This window comes from Hyla sarda, chromosome 10 (genome assembly GCF_029499605.1).
Source record: "Hyla sarda isolate aHylSar1 chromosome 10, aHylSar1.hap1, whole genome shotgun sequence".
NCBI classification, from domain to species: Eukaryota; Metazoa; Chordata; class Amphibia; order Anura; family Hylidae; genus Hyla; species Hyla sarda.
The window spans coordinates 145,026,369-145,038,987 of NC_079198.1; the positions used below are offsets into that span (position 1 = coordinate 145,026,369).

The 12,619-nt window shown below is 44.4% G+C and overlaps 1 protein-coding gene across 5 annotated transcripts in view; it reads right to left on the bottom strand.

Moving 5' to 3' along the window:
- SMIM1 (small integral membrane protein 1 (Vel blood group)) overlaps positions 1-12,619 on the bottom strand; it is an 85,423-nt gene that overhangs the window by 10,056 nt on the left and 62,748 nt on the right. Inside the window, exon 1 of one of the 5 annotated variants that reach the window (XM_056542133.1) lies at positions 11,835-11,875. The exons of the other annotated variants lie outside the window; for them this stretch is intronic. The gene's annotated coding sequence lies outside the window, so the exon portion shown is untranslated. Of the gene's footprint in view, positions 1-11,834; positions 11,876-12,619 lie in introns of those variants that run through there. 5 annotated transcript variants of the gene reach the window in all.

Consider the following 12,619-nt stretch of genomic DNA (forward strand, 5'->3'; position numbering starts at 1 on the left):
ACTGCACCATCACATGACTGATATACAGTATATATACAGGACTGCACCATCACATGACTGATATACAGTATATACAGGACTGCACCATCACATGACTGATATACAGTATATATACAGGACTGCACCATCACATGACTGATATACAGTATATACAGGACCGCACCATCACATGACTGATATACAGTATATATACAGGACTGCACCATCACATGACTGATATACAGTATATACACAGGACTGCACCATCACATGACTGATATACAGTATATATACAGGACTGCACCATCACATGACTGATATACAGTATATACACAGGACTGCACCATCACATGACTGATATACAGTATATACTACAGGACTGCACCATCACATGACTGATATACAGTATATACACAGGACTGCACCATCACATGACTGATATACAGTATATACACAGGACTGCACCATCACATGACTGATATACAGTATATATACAGGACTGCACCATCACATGACTGATATACAGTATATACACAGGACTGCACCATCACATGACTGATATACAGTATATATACAGGACTGCACCATCACATGACTGATATACAGTATATACACAGGACTGCACCATCACATGACTGATATACAGTATATACAGGACTGCACATCACATGACTGATATACAGTATATACAGGACTGCACCATCACATGACTGATATACAGTATATACACAGGACCTGCACCATCACATGACTGATATACAGTATATACAGGGACTGCACCATCACATGACTGATATACAGTATATACAGGACTGCACCATCACATGACTGATATACAGTATATACAGGACTGCACCATCACATGACTGATATACAGTATATACAGGACTGCACCATCACATGACTGATATACAGTATATACACAGGACTGCACCATCACATGACTGATATACAGTATATACAGGACTGCACCATCACATGACTGATATACAGTATATACAGGACTTGCACCATCACATGACTGATATACAGTATATACACAGGACTGCACCATCACATGACTGATATACAGTATATACACAGGACTGCACCATCACATGACTGATATACAGTATATACAGGACTGCACCATCACATGACTGATATACAGTATATACAGGACTGCACCATCACATGACTGATATACAGTATATACACAGGCTGCACCATCACATGACTGATATACAGTATATACACAGGACTGCACCATCACATGACTGATATACAGTATATACAGGACTGCACCATCACATGACCTGATATACAGTATATACAGGACTGCACCATCACATGACTGATATACAGTATATACAGGACTGCACCATCACATGACTGATATACAGTATATACACAGGACTGCACCATCACATGACTGATATACAGTATATAACAGGACTGCACCATCACATGACTGATATACAGTATATACAGGACTGCACCATCACATGACTGATATACAGTATATACACAGGACCGCACCATCACATGACTGATATACAGTATATATACAGGACTGCACCATCACATGACTGATATACAGTATATACACAGGACTGCACCATCACATGACTGATATACAGTATATATACAGGACTGCACCATCACATGACTGATATACAGTATATACAGGACTGCACCATCACATGACTGATATACAGTATATACAGGACTGCACCATCACATGACTGATATACAGTATAATACAGGACTGCACCATCACATGACTGATATACAGTATATACAGGACTGCACCATCACATGACTGATATACAGTATATACAGGACTGCACCATCACATGACTGATATACAGTATATATACAGGACTGCACCATCACATGACTGATATACAGTATATACAGGACTGCACCATCACATGACTGATATACAGTATATACACAGGACTGCACCATCACATGACTGATATACAGTATATACAGGACTGCACCATCACATGACTGATATACAGTATATATACAGGACTGCACCATCACATGACTGATATACAGTATATACAGGACCGCACCATCACATGACTGATATACAGTATATATACAGGACTGCACCATCACATGACTGATATACAGTATATACAGGACTGCACCATCACATGACTGATATACAGTATATATACAGGACTGCACCATCACATGACTGATATACAGTATATACAGGACTGCACCATCACATGACTGATATACAGTATATATACAGGACTGCACCATCACATGACTGATATACAGTATATACAGGACTGCACCATCACATGACTGATATACAGTATATATACAGGACTGCACCATCACATGACTGATATACAGTATATATACAGGACTGCACCATCACATGACTGATATACAGTATATACACAGGACTGCACCATCACATGACTGATATACAGTATATACACAGGACTGCACCATCACATGACTGATATACAGTATATACAGGACTGCACCATCACATGACTGATATACAGTATATACACAGGACTGCACCATCACATGACTGATATACAGTATATACACAGGACTGCACCATCACATGACTGATATACAGTATATACAGGACTGCACCATCACATGACTGATATACAGTATATACACAGGACTGCACCATCACATGACTGATATACAGTATATACAGGACTGCACCATCACATGACTGATATACAGTATATACAGGACTGCACCATCACATGACTGATATACAGTATATACAGGACTGCACCATCACATGACTGATATACAGTATATACAGGACTGCACCATCACATGACTGATATACAGTATATACACAGGACCGCACCATCACATGACTGATATACAGTATATACAGGACTGCACCATCACATGACTGATATACAGTATATATACAGGACTGCACCATCACATGACTGATATACAGTATATACACAGGACTGCACCATCACATGACTGATATACAGTATATACACAGGACTGCACCATCACATGACTGATATACAGTATATACAGGACTGCACCATCACATGACTGATATACAGTATATACAGGACCGCACCATCACATGACTGATATACAGTATATATACAGGACTGCACCATCACATGACTGATATACAGTTATATACAGGACTGCACCATCACATGACTGATATACAGTATATATACAGGACCGCACCATCACATGACTGATATACAGTATATACAGGACCTGCACCATCACATGACTGATATACAGTATATATACAGGACTGCACCATCACATGACTGATATACAGTATATACAGGACTGCACCATCACATGACTGATATACAGTATATATACAGGACCGCACCATCACATGACTGATATACAGTATATACACAGGACTGCACCATCACATGACTGATATACAGTATATACAGGACTGCACCATCACATGACTGATATACAGTATATACACAGGACTGCACCATCACATGACTGATATACAGTATATATACAGGACTGCACCATCACATGACTGATATACAGTATATACAGGACTGCACCATCACATGACTGATATACAGTATATATACAGGACTGCACCATCACATGACTGATATACAGTATATACAGGACTGCACCATCACATGACTGATATACAGTATATACAGGACCGCACCATCACATGACTGATATACAGTATATACACAGGACTGCACCATCACATGACTGATATACAGTATATACACAGGACTGCACCATCACATGACTGATATACAGTATATACAGGACTGCACCATCACATGACTGATATACAGTATATACACAGGACTGCACCATCACATGACTGATATACAGTATATATACAGGACTGCACCATCACATGACTGATATACAGTATATATAGGACTGCACCATCACATGACTGATATACAGTATATACAGGACTGCACCATCACATGACTGATATACAGTATATACAGGACTGCACCATCACATGACTGATATACAGTATATACAGGACTGCACCATCACATGACTGATATACAGTATATATACAGGACTGCACCATCACATGACTGATATACAGTATATATACAGGACTGCACCATCACATGACTGATATACAGTATATATACAGGACCGCACCATCACATGACTGATATACAGTATATACACAGGACTGCACCATCACATGACTGATATACAGTATATATACAGGACTGCACCATCACATGACTGATATACAGTATATATACAGGACTGCACCATCACATGACTGATATACAGTATATACAGGACCGCACCATCACATGACTGATATACAGTATATATACAGGACTGCACCATCACATGACTGATATACAGTATATACACAGGACCGCACCATCACATGACTGATATACAGTATATATACAGGACTGCACCATCACATGACTGATATACAGTATATATACAGGACTGCACCATCACATGACTGATATACAGTATATATACAGGACTGCACCATCACATGACTGATATACAGTATATATACAGGACTGCACCATCACATGACTGATATACAGTATATATACAGGACCGCACCATCACATGACTGATATACAGTATATATACAGGACTGCACCATCACATGACTGATATACAGTATATATACAGGACTGCACCATCACATGACTGATATACAGTATATATACAGGACTGCACCATCACATGACTGATATACAGTATATACACAGGACCGCACCATCACATGACTGATATACAGTATATATACAGGACTGCACCATCACATGACTGATATACAGTATATACACAGGACTGCACCATCACATGACTGATATACAGTATATACAGGACTGCACCATCACGTGACTGATATACAGTATATACACAGGACCGCACCATCACATGACTGATATACAGTATATACAGGACCGCACCATCACATGACTGATATACAGTATATACAGGACTGCACCATCACATGACTGATATACAGTATATATACAGGACTGCACCATCACATGACTGATATACAGTATATACACAGGACTGCACCATCACATGACTGATATACAGTATATACACAGGACTGCACCATCACATGACTGATATACAGTATATACAGGACTGCACCATCACATGACTGATATACAGTATATACACAGGACTGCACCATCACATGACTGATATACAGTATATATACAGGACTGCACCATCACATGACTGATATACAGTATATACAGGACTGCACCATCACATGACTGATATACAGTATATACAGGACTGCACCATCACATGACTGATATACAGTATATACACAGGACTGCACCATCACATGACTGATATACAGTATATACAGGACTGCACCATCACATGACTGATATACAGTATATATACAGGACTGCACCATCACATGACTGATATACAGTATATACAGGACTGCACCATCACATGACTGATATACAGTATATACAGGACTGCACCATCACATGACTGATATACAGTATATACAGGACTGCACCATCACATGACTGATATACAGTATATACAGGACCGCACCATCACATGACTGATATACAGTATATACAGGACTGCACCATCACATGACTGATATACAGTATATACAGGACTGCACCATCACATGACTGATATACAGTATATATACAGGACTGCACCATCACATGACTGATATACAGTATATACAGGACTGCACCATCACATGACTGATATACAGTATATATACAGGACTGCACCATCACATGACTGATATACAGTATATACACAGGACTGCACCATCACATGACTGATATACAGTATATACAGGACTGCACCATCACATGACTGATATACAGTATATATACAGGACTGCACCGTCACATGACTGATATACAGTATATATACAGGACTGCACCATCACATGACTGATATACAGTATATACAGGACTGCACCATCACATGACTGATATACAGTATATACACAGGACTGCACCATCACATGACTGATATACAGTATATACACAGGACCGCACCATCACATGACTGATATACAGTATATACACAGGACCGCACCATCACATGACTGATATACAGTATATACAGGACTGCACCATCACATGACTGATATACAGTATATACAGGACTGCACCATCACATGACTGATATACAGTATATACAGGACTGCACCATCACATGACTGATATACAGTATATACAGGACTGCACCATCACATGACTGATATACAGTATATACAGGACTGCACCATCACATGACTGATATACAGTATATATACAGGACCGCACCATCACATGACTGATATACAGTATATATACAGGACTGCACCATCACATGACTGATATACAGTATATATACAGGACTGCACCATCACATGACTGATATACAGTATATATACAGGACTGCACCATCACATGACTGATATACAGTATATACAGGACTGCACCATCACATGACTGATATACAGTATATATACAGGACTGCACCATCACATGACTGATATACAGTATATACAGGACTGCACCATCACATGACTGATATACAGTATATACAGGACTGCACCATCACATGACTGATATACAGTATATACAGGACTGCACCATCACATGACTGATATACAGTATATACAGGACTGCACCATCACATGACTGATATACAGTATATATACAGGACTGCACCATCACATGACTGATATACAGTATATACAGGACTGCACCATCACATGACTGATATACAGTATATACAGGACTGCACCATCACATGACTGATATACAGTATATACACAGGACTGCACCATCACATGACTGATATACAGTATATACACAGGACTGCACCATCACATGACTGATATACAGTATATACACAGGACTGCACCATCACGTGACTGATATACAGTATATACACAGGACCGCACCGTCACATGACTGATATACAGTATATACACAGGACTGCACCGTCACATGACTGATATACAGTATATATACAGGACTGCACCATCACATGACTGATATACAGTATATACACAGGCTGCACTATCACATGACTGATATACAGTATATACACAGGACTGCACCATCACATGACTGATATACAGTATATACACAGGACTGCACCATCACATGACTGATATACAGTATATACACAGGACTGCACCGTCACATGACTGATATACAGTATATACACAGGACCGCACCATCACATGACTGATATACAGTATATACAGGACTGCACCATCACATGACTGATATACAGTATATACAGGACTGCACCATCACATGACTGATATACAGTATATACACAGGACTGCACCATCACATGACTGATATACAGTATATACAGGACTGCACCATCACATGACTGATATACAGTATATACACAGGACCGCACCATCACATGACTGATATACAGTATATACAGGACTGCACCATCACATGACTGATATACAGTATATATACAGGACTGCACCGTCACATGACTGATATACAGTATATACAGGACTGCACCATCACATGACTGATATACAGTATATACAGGACTGCACCATCACATGACTGATATACAGTATATATACAGGACTGCACCATCACATGACTGATATACAGTATATACACAGGCTGCACCATCACATGACTGATATACAGTATATACAGGACTGCACCATCACATGACTGATATACAGTATATACAGGACTGCACCATCACATGACTGATATACAGTATACACAGGACTGCACCATCACATGACTGATATACAGTATATACACAGGACCGCACCATCACATGACTGATATACAGTATATACAGGACTGCACCATCACATGACTGATATACAGTATATATACAGGACTGCACCATCACATGACTGATATACAGTATATACACAGGCTGCACCATCACATGACTGATATACAGTATATACAGGACTGCACCATCACATGACTGATATACAGTATATACAGGACTGCACCATCACATGACTGATATACAGTATACACAGGACTGCACCATCACATGACTGATATACAGTATATACACAGGCTGCACCGTCCCCCGTAAGGCACTTTCTACTTCTATTAACCATGTTTCCTCCATCCGGTTTCCTCGCGTTTCTCTATTGTTTTCACCTCCGCTCATAATATCCTGTATTGTTGGAACGTTTCCCACTGTTTACATTCAACAACAATAAAATGGGACATAACCATATATCCTTCTAGTTCTGCTTACAGATTGTCTCCTGCAGTAGGAAATGCAGGTGGGACCTCAGCTCTGCACAGTGTATGGAGTGTACAGTAGAGTTCAGAGAGCTGAGGGGGGGGGGGGGGGGTGTGTGCAGCCTCAGCCAATCACAGCCTATCTCACAGCTCAGCACAGTGTATGGAGTGTACAGTAGAGTTCAGAGAGCTGAGGGGGGGGGGGGGGGGTGCAGCCTCAGCCAATCACAGCCTATCTCTCAGCACAGTGTATGGAGTGTACAGTAGAGTTCAGAGAGCTGAGGGGGGGGGGGGGTGCAGCCTCAGCCAATCACAGTGTTACGCCGAGCGCTCCGGGTCCCCGCTCCTCCCCGGAGCGCTCACGGCGTCTCTCTCCCTGCAGCGCCCCAGTCAGTCCCGCTGACCGGGAGCGCTGCACTGACATGGCCGTTGGGGATGCGATTCGCACAGCGGGACGCGCCCGCTCGCGAATCGCATCCCAAGTCACTTACCCGTCCCGGTCCCCTGCTGTCATGTGCTGGCGCGCGCGGCTCCGCTCTCTAGGGCGCGCGCGCGCCAGCTCTCTGAGACTTAAAGGGCCAGTGCACCAATGATTGGTGCCTGGTCCAATTAGCTTGATTAGTTTCCACCTGTGCACTCCCTACTTATACCTCACTTCCCCTTCACTCCCTCGCCGGATCTTGTTGCCATTGTGCCAGTGAAAGCGTTTCCTTGTGTGTTCCTAGCCTGTGTTCCAGACCTCCTGCCGTTGCCCCTGACTACGATCCTTGCTGCCTGCCCCGACCTTCTGCTACGTCCGACCTTGCTCTTGTCTACTCCCTTGTACCGCGCCTATCTCAGCAGTCAGAGAGGTTGAGCCGTTGCCGGTGGATACGACCTGGTTGCTACCGCCGCTGCAAGACCATCCCGCTTTGCGGCGGGCTCTGGTGAAAACCAGTAGCTACTTAGAACCGGTCCACCGACACGGTGCACGCCAAACCCTCTCTGACACAGAGGATCCACCTCCAGCCTGCCGAACCGTGACAGTAGATCCGGCCATGGATTCCGCTGAGGTGCCGCTGTCAAGTCTTGCCGACATTTCCACGGTGATTGCCCAGCAATCCCTAATGATCACCCAACGAAATCACCAGCTGGCATACTTGACCACCGTGACACAGCAACTTCAGTCACAGATACAGCAGCTGCTGCCGCAGATTCAGCAACTTCAGTCTCAGACACAGCAGCTGCAACAGCAACAACCATCTCCTCCGCCGGCTCCTGCAACTCCTCCGCAGCGACAGGCCGCTCCTAACCCCTGCTTGTCCCTGCCGGACAAATTTGATGGGGACTCTAGACTCTGCCGTGGTCTCCTGCCTGGGAAGGCCCTGCCATGTGCCACACCGCTCGGAGCACCTCTCTCACAGTATCCTTTGCAATCCACCCCTGTGCCTCCCGCCGAGGAGGCTATGCAAGTGGATCGGTCTCGCCTGACCCCTGAAGAGAGGACTCGCCGCAGGAAGAAAGAAGATTTACTTCTACACTGCACTGTGCGTTACCGCACAGAACCCCTGCTCTTGAGCATGGAACTTTTTGTTTTGCCCAAATGCTCCTCTGAACTCCTCCTCGGTCTGCCATGGCTCCAACGCCACTCCTCTACCCTTGTCTGGACCACCGGGGAGATCATGAGCTGGGGTGCTTCTTGCCAAAGAAAATGCCTTACGTCTGCTCCCACTCCCGTCAGTCAAACCTCTGTGTCTCCTCCTTTACCTGGTCTCCCCAAGGCCTATCTGGACTATGCTGTGTCTCCTCCTCTCAGCCCCCGTCCTGTTAACACTCTGCCCCGTGCCAAGCTTGACCCTCTTCCCTCCCTCCCCACGCCTTCTTGTGTGCCCGCTGTTGATGAGGTTTCCCGAGGCTTCGCCACCGTCTGGAAAAAGACTCTAAAATTCCTCATACTAGCCTCATCCCGGGTGAAGAAACTTGCCGGAAAAAAGAGAAGAGCTCCTCCTGTTTTTGCGTGGCTCTCCGCCAAGTATATCCGCTTCCATGTCCCCAGTTTTTATCTGGGACCACGTTACCTTGGACCCTTTGAAGTTGAATACCTGGAGGAAGCTACTCCGGTCTCCGGGTCCTCAGACGTCTTCCGGATTAAAGAATTTTCAGGTCCCAAAAAGAGGGGGAGACCCAAGGGGGGGGGTACTGTTACGCCGAGCGCTCCGGGTCCCCGCTCCTCCCCGGAGCGCTCACGGCGTCTCTCTCCCTGCAGCGCCCCGGTCAGTCCCACTGACCGGGAGCGCTGCACTGTCATGGCCGTTGGGGATGCGATTCGCACAGCGGGACGCGCCCGCTCGCGAATCGCATCCCAAGTCACTTACCCGTCCCGGTCCCCTGCTGTCATGTGCTGGCGCGCGCGGCTCCGCTCTCTAGGGCGCGCGCGCGCCAGCTCTCTGAGACTTAAGGGGCCAGTGCACCAATGATTGGTGCCTGGTCCAATTAGCTTGATTAGTTTCCACCTGTGCACTCCCTATTTATACCTCACTTCCCCTGCACTCCCTCGCCGGATCTTGTTGCCATTGTGCCAGTGAAAGCGTTCCCTTGTGTGTTCCTAGCCTGTGTTCCAGACCTCCTGCCGTTGCCCCTGACTACGATCCTTGCTGCCTGCCCTGACCTTCTGCTACGTCCGACCTTGCTTCTGTCTACTCCCTTGTACCGCGCCTATCTCAGCAGTCAGAGAGGTTGAGCCGTTGCCGGTGGATACGACCTGGTTGCTACCGCCGCTGCAAGACCATCCCGCTTTGCGGCGGGCTCTGGTGAAAACCAGTAGCTACTTAGAACCGGTCCACCGACACGGTCCACGCCAAACCCTCTCTGACACAGAGGATCCACCTCCAGCCTGCCGAACCGTGACACACAGCCTATCTCACAGCTCAGCACAGTGTATGGAGTGTACAGTAGAGTTCAGAGAGCTGAGGGGGAGTGTGTGCGGCCTCAGCCAATCACAGCCTATCTCACAGCTCAGCACAGTGTATGGAGTGTACAGTAGAGTTCAGAGAGCTGAGGGGGAGTGTGTGCGGCCTCAGCCAATCACAGCCTATCTCACAGCTCAGCACAGTGTATGGAGTGTACAGTAGAGTTCAGAGAGCTGAGGGGGAGTGTGTGCGGCCTCAGCCAATCACAGCCTATCTCACAGCTCAGTGTATAGAGTGTACAGTAGAGTTCAGAGAGCTGAGGGGGAGTGTGTGCGGCCTCAGCCAATCACAGCCTATCTCACAGCTTATCAATAGGATAATGTAAAAAAACCTCATTCGTCCAGGCGCTGCCGGTGTGGTCATCAGGTGGTGCACAGAATAGTGCAATGTATACCTTGAGATATCGTATACACGATAATTTATGTTAAAATAATAAACAGACAGATTACGCGTTTCAAGGGTGACTCCCCTCTTCTTCAGATCAGGTGTGCTGTCATACAACAAACAGGTAAGTATTTATGTGAAAAAAGGGCGCCAAAACCCTTGAGGGGGCGTGGCCAGGAAGTAGGATGTAACCAGGAACAAGAAAATAAACAGATAGAAAAAGGTAGGAGATGTAAGAGTTAAAACAATGTTTGGTAACGTGTTCTATGTCAGGCTAAAATAGTAGCAAAATAGAGTGAAACAATACTAAAATTTCAACTTGGGAAGGAGTTGTAGTGTCTCCGTGTGTAAGTGAGGCAGACTAATGCGCACGCGCCAGTGTTACTAGGGACGTGTTACTAAGGTAAGCGTTCGGCTTTGTCAGGCCGCGCGAGGCAAAGTACAAGTGCGCATGCGATAGACTGGTGAATGCGCAAGCGCCTATGTTACTAAGGACGCGTTGCTAGGGTAAGCGATCGGCTTTGCGGAGACAAGGGAAGTGGTTATATATGACCTAGCTGCGATACGGAGGACCGGGCAGGGTATGTGTACCACCGCTGTATAGCGGAGAGCCGGGATACAAAAGGGGTGCCATGTAAACCGCACATTTTATTAAGGGTAACCCCTATGAGTGCGCCAATGAATCTGTCAGATATGTGTAGCTGGTGCATAAAGACAAAAGTGCAGATGTAGATAGGAGAGGGAGCACAGTAGAGCGTGACTATCAAGTATTAAAGAGGCCAACTGCATAAATAAATATTAGCACTGGTATAGTGCGTATAAAGAGCATAATATACTGATAAAGTGCATAGACTATAAAATAGTGCACATGGAGTGTGTAAACATAGTACATAAAATCATGTATATACATATAAAAGGATGATATAAAAGGGCAATTCATTATACATTATATATAAATGGAGGGCAATACATATGATTAAATCAATGGCAAGGCTGCAAATAAACTGGTATTTTATTATATATATCTATAAATATATACACATATATACAAATATATATAAATATATAGATAACAGTAAAAATAACAGTAAA